This window comes from Melopsittacus undulatus, chromosome 5 (assembly GCF_012275295.1).
Source record: "Melopsittacus undulatus isolate bMelUnd1 chromosome 5, bMelUnd1.mat.Z, whole genome shotgun sequence".
NCBI lineage: Eukaryota > Metazoa > Chordata > Aves > Psittaciformes > Psittaculidae > Melopsittacus > Melopsittacus undulatus.
Genome location: NC_047531.1, coordinates 813,852 through 823,380, shown reverse-complemented (window position 1 = coordinate 823,380; position 9,529 = coordinate 813,852).

The following is a 9,529-nucleotide window of genomic DNA, read 5'->3' as shown; positions in this document are numbered from 1 at the left end:
ACCGGACGGGGACAGCGGGGCCGAGGGGGGGGAATGGGAGGGGAGAGAGGGGAGAGGGAGACAGAGGGAAAGGAGGGGGGAGAAGAGGGGAAAGGGAGAGAGGAGAGTGGAAATAATGAGAGAGAAGAGGAGAATGACAGAGGACAAGAAGGAGGAGAAGAGGTGAAGAAAAAGAAGAGAAAAAGAAGAGAAGAAGGAGGGGAAAGGAGAATAAGAAGAGCAGGAAAGAAAAAGAAAGGAAAGGAAAGGAAAGGAAAGGAAAGGAAAGGAAAGGAAAGGAAAGGAAAGGAAAGGAAAGGAAAGGAAAGGAAAGGAAAGGAAAGGAAAGGAAAGGAAAGGAAAAGGAAAGGAAAGGAAAGGAAAGGAAAGCAAAGGAAAGGAAAGGAAAGGAAAGGAAAGGAAAGGAAAGGAAAGGAAAGGAAAGGAAAGGAAAGGAAAGGAAAGGAAAGGAAAGGAAAGGAAAGGAAAGGAAAGGAAAGGAAAGGAAAGGAAAGGAAAGGAAAGGAAAGGAAAGGAAAGGAAAGGAAAGGAAAGGAAAGGAAAGGAAAGGAAAGGAAAGGAAATGAGAAAGGAAAAACTAAAGAAAAATAAAAAGAAAAAATAAATGAAAAATATTAAAAAGGGGGAGGGGAAAAGTAAAAAGATAAAGAAGAAAAAAGGGGGAGAAGAAGGGGGAGAAATAAAAGGGGGAATGATGATAATTAGAGGGAAAACAAGCAGAAGGAATTAGACAAAGTCACTCACGGTGCCTTTACGCGCCGTGTCTGCCTGGCTGCGGGGAAAGCGTCTCCCTGGAGTCTTTATACAGGGGGGAGCTAAGTAGGAACCGGGCTCCGCGAAGCTACCGCTTCCCCGTGTCCGCTCACGGTGTCCGGTCTGCGGGGCCAGCGCCAGGCTGGGCTCAGCCTCGACGGGCGGCGGAGCTGAGCCCCCAGAAGGGAGCTCCGGTCCCGGCGCCCTGTTTAAAACCGGCTTTAAAACCGGTTTGAAGCCCGCGGTGCGGCCCGTCCGTGGGGACAGAGCGCTGAGGGATCGCGCTCCTCCGTGGGGATGCACCTTTATGCATTTATTGTATTAAAAATCGTAAAATTCAGGGTGATCCCCTCAGTTATTGGGGTGCACGGGAGAGGAGGAATGGATTTATTTGCAGGCAACAGCGCAAACTTTCCGCTCCCCGACCCGAGATTTAAGCGTTTTATGGCCGGGAGGGCGAAATGTCTCCCTGGGATCTGCCTCTTTATCCCCGCTTTCCAAACTTCCCCAAGCAGACCCTGCGGGCGAGGGTCTCCAGCACTTGAGAATAGTCACTTTAAATATAAATCTCTTCTAACATATGGATACGGGGGGGGTTGGGAGGTGTTCTTAGTGCCGAGCTGGGATTTTGGGCCAGGTGAGCTGAGATTCCCAAATCCTCCTCCATCTGCAGTTACAGCCCTGGGACCTACAGCTGTGGGACCACAGGAGGGGAATTTCCGTCTGGAGGTCACAAAATTGCTGAAGCAGCGAAGAAATGTGCCTTTCCCCTATCCGGGGGTAGAGGAAAACCGTTTTCCTTCAGGTCTTTGGTGGGTACGGAATGTTTAATGCGAGGTAAAATGAATAATGTCAAAATATAAGAGAATGAAATAATGAATTTGAAGGGAATAAAAAAATAAAATAAAAAATAAAATGTAATAAAATAAAGTAATTAAATATATATAAAATTAAAATACATCAATAGCTACACCAAGTCTGATCAATGGCTAAGGAGGAAGGAACAGCGCCGAGGTCCCCCTCCTGCCCCTACGTGTGGGGGGTTAAAGGGTGGCATTGCTGGACCCTGCTCACCGCCTGCCCCTCGCAGCCCTAGCCACATATTTGTGGGGAGAGCACTCGCTTTCACGTCTAGTTTCCTGCGCTTGACATTTTCTCTGCATTATCACGCTAGTAGACGCGATGTTCCTATCCCCTCCCCAGCCGGGGGTGAAAGAGCGATGGGGAGGGCAAAAACACCCCCTTCATGAGAAGAAAAAGTGGGTGGAAAAGGGGAAATAAAGAGAAAGAGAAAAGCAATCCCATCATTACCCCCCCGGATTAATCTGTGATCCCGAGGAGCGCTGGCATTGACCGTCCTTTTCCTAGGCTGTGGCTGCAGCTCCAGCGCCTCGGCCTACCCCCCCCTACCCCCCCCCCCCAGGGTTTCCAGTGACAGCTCGGCCTTTAGAGGAGCCCATTGTTGGAGCAATTAGCCCCAAGCTGGCCACCAGCCGCCAGATAAGGCCCTGGGGCTCGGGGGTTAATTCTGCCGGGGGTAATGGGGGGGGAGGTCAGCATCCCTCCTAGATAGGAGAGTGATGGGGGGGGGGGGGAAGAAAATGGGGCCAGTTTTGGTGCTAAAAAAGTAAGGAGGAAACATTTTTGACCAAAAATAACTGAAAGTCCCCAAAAGAGAGGAAGTAAATGATTAAATAAATCAAATCAACGACAACTAAATATAATAATAATAATTAATAACCCACCTAAACTGGGGGAGATGGGGCGGTTACCCAGCCTCTCCCTCCCTAAAAATGACCAGAGGGCACTAAAGCTGCCTCCCCCCCCCCCCATTTTTCCTCTAAGTCTTCCTATTAAAAGAGGTATTTAGGGAGCATTTTCCGATGCAGGGACCCCGGGGCCACCCTCTGCCTCTGTCCCCATCGGTGCTCATCGCTGCGAGTGGTACCTCTGGACGGGAACAAGCAGACAAACACCCCCCTCCCTCTTTTACCCCCTTTTAGACGACAATCGACTGAAAGCGGATTAAGTTACGTTTGCCGGGCTGGTTTTTTTCCAGGGTACCAGAACAGGACAGGTAAAGCTGTACAAACAGCCGGGAGCGAGGAATCGGGGGGTTACGGAGAGGACACGGCCCAGGGCAGAGCTCCCAAGATTGTTACTTAATTTTTTACTTGTATTATTGAATATTTTGGTTGTCTGTGTACAGCAACTGGCTCCGAGGGGAAAGGACCCAGTTTTGGACCTCCCCCCTGCCGGGCCCTGTTAATGCTGCTGAGATAATCGGGGGTTAAACAAAGAGGGAATAGATTTTCCCTTTTTCTTTTTCCTTCTCGAATCAGGCAGGAATTAGGAGCTGTTTCCCCAAGGCCAACACCATCCCCCCCCCCCCTTCTCTTTATCAATAGAAAATGATAATCAGCATCCTTGCAGATAGGGGCTGGTAATAATAATAATGATAATTATGATGATGATAATAATAATAATAATCTGAGAGAAAGATACGTAGACACTACACCCGCACTTCTGCATCTCCCCTTTCGCACCCCATGCAACCTCCCCCTGCTCTGAAACCAGCCACATGGGTGGTTTTTCTTCCTTTTTGTTTTATCTTTTCCTTTTCCTTTAATATCTACACGCATATTTCCGTTCTCTTCTTATTATTCATCTCTCTCCCCTTCGCGAAGATGGGGAGGAAACACGAACACACGCACACACAAAGCAGCGCCGGAGCCATGCAAATTCGGAGCGAGAACAAACCAGCGGCTCGTTGCACCGGCTCCAACGCTTTTCCCCCTTCGTGCACCAACCCCCCCTCCAGACACACTTCATTTTCCAGCACAAATGATGTTATTTTATGGGGTGGGGACGGGGGGACCCTGTTCTGACGAAGAAACTCGAAGAATTAAGATTGGGAGGAGAGAAAATGCGGCTTTTCTTTCTCCTCCTCTGCCCCCCCTTTGAAGCTGAGGGGAGGGCGACTGCCCCGGGACACTGCTAAAGAAAATAGAGGCTGAGAGAGATCAAAAACCGGCTCCGCAGGTCCCAGAGGCGGCTTCTCCCCCCGACACATTCCCCGAACTGCGCGGCGGAGGCAAAAGCAAGGGGGAGAAAGAGGAGGAGAAGGGGGGGAAACCTCCGTGTTCCCCCATGCCGCCGGTGCCCCGTCCTGCTCCGGGTTCCAGCTCCATTCCCACCCCATTTTCCTCTTCCCGTGCTTCCCTCCGTGGTTTCCAGCTCCACACGGTAAATCCCTTTGCTCCCCCGGCCACCCGTTCCCTTTCGCAGACACCAAAGGTGTTGTTTAGAACGGAGTTCTCCTTCTTACTTCAATTTTCCCCTCTATTTCCCCCTTTTCCCCTCTTTCCCATCTGCGCGGAGAAGCTCCGCACCCCTCCGCGCTGCGTTGCGCTGGTCTCTGCTGCTGCTCCTGCCTGGCCGGGGCTGCGCTCGGGCAGCGCTCCGGTAGAGGCGTCCTCACGGTGAGCTCACAAATGGGACAAGAAAAAGCAGGAAAATCCCTAGAAACCTACTACAAATTAAGGGGAAATCGAGGAAATTGGCATTTAAAATATAAGTTACATATCTATACATATATATATCTCTTATACATATAAAAGGGGTCTGTTTATTTCGGGTTTGCTTCATCATTTGTTGTCAGCAATAGATTTGAAGCGAAGGCAAAAAGCATCTTGCTTTTAAACCCGATCTTGCGTCGTTCCCCTCGCACGCTATGGAAAAGGTGAAGCTGGCGTCGGGTTTAATGGCTTTTCTTCTAAATTTTCCTATTATTTCCCCAAAAGCAGGAATCACCCTGGGATTTAGACACAGCAGAAAACACGGATCGCCGTGCGGTTGGTGTGAAAGGAGGAGGCTGATTTATCACCCCCTACTGCCTTGGCCAGGAGCAGGGGCATATCTCAGCCTCCCGGGATTAAAACCGGAGTCATTTACTCCTGGAAGCGTTCGGCTCCAGCTACTTTCGAGCTGTCTCTGCACCCCCCAAATAAACCCCCGTGTCCACAGAACCATCCCTCCGGGTGTAACCCGGCACGGCCGCCTCGCACAGTGCTTCACATTTACCATCCCATGCTCCCAAATTCAGGTTGTACGAGCAGAGTGGTGAAACCTGCGGGATTTCTCTCTCAGGAGGGGAATATTTCACCCCAAATCCCCCTGAAGGGACCATATAGGTAATTATCGCCCATCTCCCAGTGCTGCCTGCATCCCGGGGGGGGGGGGACCGGAGCCCCTATTTTCCTTGCATTATCCAGCTCCCTACCTGCCCCAGCAGGAAGCGCTTCCTCGTCTCTTTTTCACTCTTGAAATTAAAAGCTAAACCTCAAACCCTCGTGTCTGCAGTCAAATTAAAGCAAAATAATAACAATACTAATAAAATCCCTGGGATAAGGAAGCGTTTTGCCCCAGCCGGGAGCAAAGTGCCGGGAGGGAGGACGGACCTTCCTAATGGAGTAAAACAAGCTGGGCCGGTGGTTGTTAATTATCCGGTTGCATTCAAATCCGTCACCCGGAGCCCGCTGCTTGTGTACTGAGAAGCGAAGGTAAGAGGAGCGGGGATGGGTGGATGGATGGATGGATGGATGGGTGGATGGATAGATAGATAGATAGATTATAGATAGATAGATAGATAGATAGATAGATAGATAGATTATCGATAGATAGATAAAGTATTTTCTCCCCTTTCTGTTTCAAAGGCGCCCAAAGACGTTAACGTGCGTTTCTGGGCAGCCCAAGCCATTTCCTAGCTCTATCCCGAAACACTCCCTGCCCAGCCTGGAGGGTTGCAAATGTTCCTACAAGCGGGTAAAGAAAAGGAAGACCTAAATCCAGGAGTGGGGGAAAGAGGCGAAACTCTCCCCTCGTCCTCCGGGTTCTGCGGGAGCCCTGCCTGGAGGGTACCGGAGGGTATGGGGACGGGTTCTGGCCCGAAGCGGAGGCCCCCCCCCTCCTCATCTCGTCCTCCTTAACAGTGCATCTCCCCTCCGCGGCTGAGGCTTAGGTTTACAAGGTATAAGAAGGAATATGAACAGAACGGGGCGGAAGAGCGCCCTAATTAGAGCCTATTAGAAGCGTAGGATGAGCATTGTACAATATCTACTAGATATTTTTAAAGCGAATATAGATAGTGCTAAAAATGTTGTATGTATTATGCACTTTACAGCACAAAGAGAGCTAGCGTGATCAAATCAACATCGCTGAGTATGAACCGCTGGGAGAGCGCAGAAGAGCAGAGTCCTGCGCGCACGGACATCACTCCGCTCATAGGCCTCGGGTCTGTATAAGAAGGGATCTGCACATAGGTAGGGAGCCAGGCACAGATAATTCCTTTCCCTTCCTCAGATCAGCATTTCCCATCCCAGCGATGACAGTGACGAGCCCTATCTCCCACCGTGTCCATCCCAGCCTCGCTCCTTCCCTAACACCAGCGGAAAACCAGCTTTTTCTCACCCGCTTCCCAAATTTCCTGTCTTTCCCGAGCCGGGATATGCCTTTCTCCAAGGTCATCGGGAAAACCCAACTCTCCCCCTAAGGAATAAGGAAGGGGGGGTGAGACGGATTGAGTTTCAAGCCCTTGAGCCGAGATCCCCATCCTCATCTCCACGTGGCGAAGGAGTAAAAGGAGGCAGAAAAGGAATTAAAATAATACAAAAAACAAAGAAAATAAGAATTAAAGAGCGGGGAGGGGGGTGGAGATGCAGGAACTCGGGTTAGGGCATTCACTGACCTGAGCAGAGGCTCTTCCTGCAGTCCCACTCCGGTGCAGCTCTCAGGGCAGGAGCATAGGAGCAGCGCTGGCATGTCGCAAGCTGCCACCGAGGGGGAAAAGCTGGGGGAGCCGCATCCTCCAAAGACACCATCCTCCTCCTACTCTCCTACGGGATGGGCTGACTGAAGATCAGAGCTCTTCCGGGTTGGGAAAGGGCAAAGAAGGAGTGAGAGGAATATGATGGGCCGGTTCTTTACACACCCCTCCCGGGGATCACAGGGGGCGGGGGACGGACGGATAGGGGCAGGGCCAGGTACCGGGGCTAGCAGCGGTGTGAGCGTGATGCGACCTGTCCCGGGAGGAACTGACACTGCCGGGAGCCTTCAGTGCCTGGGGACAGAGACAGAGGCTGGGGGGAAAGAGGGGGGGAAACAAACACTAAGCTGACGATGATAGAAATAACTGGAGCTCGCTCCGCTTGCATCGAAAGCTTTTGAGGGAAAGCGGTGAAATTAGCTATTATGGGCTGTTTTTTATCCTCTGTCCCCCCTTTTCTTCGGGAGGGACTTTTATTGCTCCTGTTTTTCTTTATTTATTTCTTTTTAATTATTATTAATTTTTAAATATACGTTTGTGAAGGCTCCTGGATTTGGACATAAAAAACACCATAAACCCAGAATTCCAATCCACACTCATCCCCTGCCATTTGGAGAGCTCAGGGGGAGGAAGGCTGCTCTGCAGGGGACACCGACGTCGGGAGTCGGTCCCAGCCCGGGGGTCTGTGTATCCCCCCACTATCCCAGTCTGTGCTTCCAGAGCTGGATGGTCTCGAACCCAGGGCCGATCTTGCAGAATGAATTGGACGAACTGCAGTCTCCTGTCCCGATCACCCCCTTCCCCCGAAGACTTGGGGGCTCTCGGGGGCTGGGAAGGGAAGATCTTCCCTATCCCCCAAAAATGCTGTAGGGCCACAGGCTTCAGGGGATGCTCCAAACCTTGCAGCTAAGAGGAGATAGAGCTGAAGCTTTTAACGCGCCCCACTCGTGTTTGTCCCTAAAACCTAATGCTGCAGCCTCAGTGTGCCCCCTCCGAACAAACTTCCACCCTGGTGATGCTCTTGTTTTACTACTAGGGTTTGTGCTCATTTCTGCTACCCACTTCATGGGGAAAGGGGGGTCCTGCTAGCAAAACCAGCAGTAACAGCTTGGGGGGGGAGCTTCCCCATGGAAAACACGTCCCGGAGCGCCCACACTGACCTACTGGCGTGGGCAGGCTCTTACCGGGATGGAAGGGGGAAAAAGTGGGAAGAAGAGGGAGAAAAACACCTCCCTCACCCCAATTTAACGTTACACTCCATTTCTACCAATGGCATAAAATGCTTCCATGGGAATAAACGAGGGATGTTTTATTCCCAGGACTAAGGAGGGTGCGTGGAGCTTCAGAAAGTGGGTCGAAAATGGATAATTTAGGGAAAACAATAATAATTATATCTATATAATTAGTCCTGCTTAATATTATTCATATTATACATATATATAATTACAATCCTGGTCCCGGAGGGATATTGTTGGGTTGGGTTTTTTTCTGCTGACGCTGGGAGTTGCTATCTCTGATTCTAGAGTGACTCCCTGTGAGGTGAAAGGTAACGCGATCGCCTCCCAATTCTATCTTTAGAAAACCCATTCAATTAAGGTAATAACTTAAAGCTCATTAGAACTGCGACCGGAGCCTTCCCACCACGAAACCCCTACGGAACCAGCTCGGGCACCCCTGGGGAGGCGGCTTGAGCCCATCTACCCCCCTAAACCCGTGCTTTTTGCTAGAGAAACGGTTCGAAAAGCAGTGTTTTAAAGCCAAGAGGCTTGAGCGGATTGTACGGAGCCGGCTGGAGGAGCCGGGGCTAAATCCCGACAGGGTATGGGATAACATATAAAGGAGAATCCGGCTGAAACCAGGCAGGGTGTGTATTCTACTGGAATCCCTGGGAAATCTGCTCCCCAAAAATAGCTCTGCGGGAGGGAGGGGAGATCAACGGGGAATATGTCGGATCCCCCCCAAAATGCCCAGAAATACATAATAAATGAAAGAAAAGGGTGTGTGTGAGAGAGGGAACTGGATCTGGGATATCTGAGCACATCGTGGAAACTAGGGAAACGAAAATCGAGGATCCTCCTGCAAAAACCTCTTGGGAAGGCCATGGAGATGGAATCCCTATTCCCCCTGCTTGTGGAGGACGGTAAGAGGGAATTTGGGCATAGGCGCAGGCGCATCCACACAGCACACCCCCCCTCCCTCCGCATTCAACCCGCACCGTGAAGTTCATTTCCAGCTCTGACGGCCGGTGATTCAAAGGTTAAACATAACTAATGAGGCTTTAAATGGCACCCGGGGTTTATCATCGATATCACAGACCTTCCCTGATGCCTGCGGTTTAGGTCCCAATATACATTAAAAGCAATAGCCAGGTAGCCAGAGGTTATTTAAATGCATACATGCATATATGTGTGCATAGATATATATTTGTTTGTGTATATATTTATTTATTCACACACACTTATATTTTTCCTTGTACGTGTGGATGTGGAGTTTATATATATGATGTGCGTGTGTGTATATATATACCATATATATTATATATCTCATACAGTCCACATATCTAATATATTAATATACTCCACATACAGTATATTAATATATTTTATATATTCTATAGTACACACATATAATATATTATATGTTTTTTTATAATAGATGAAAAAATATATATCTTGTATACATTATATATACTTTTTTCCCCCTTGTGTTTTCCAACTTCCATGGTGAGCCTGTGACTCTCCCAGCGCATGTGGCTAATCCCACCTCTCACTCTCCTCTTGGCACACATTTAGCCGCCTTATACCTCGAAATTATATCTAAACACACATACAGAGAATCGATTTCGGCTCCGCCTGAACCCAGATTTGCAGTCGGACCTTCCATAAACACGATCCGTGCGGTATTGTTAGTGAGAACCGCTCCGCCGGCTGCAGGGAGGAGGTTGGGGATGGG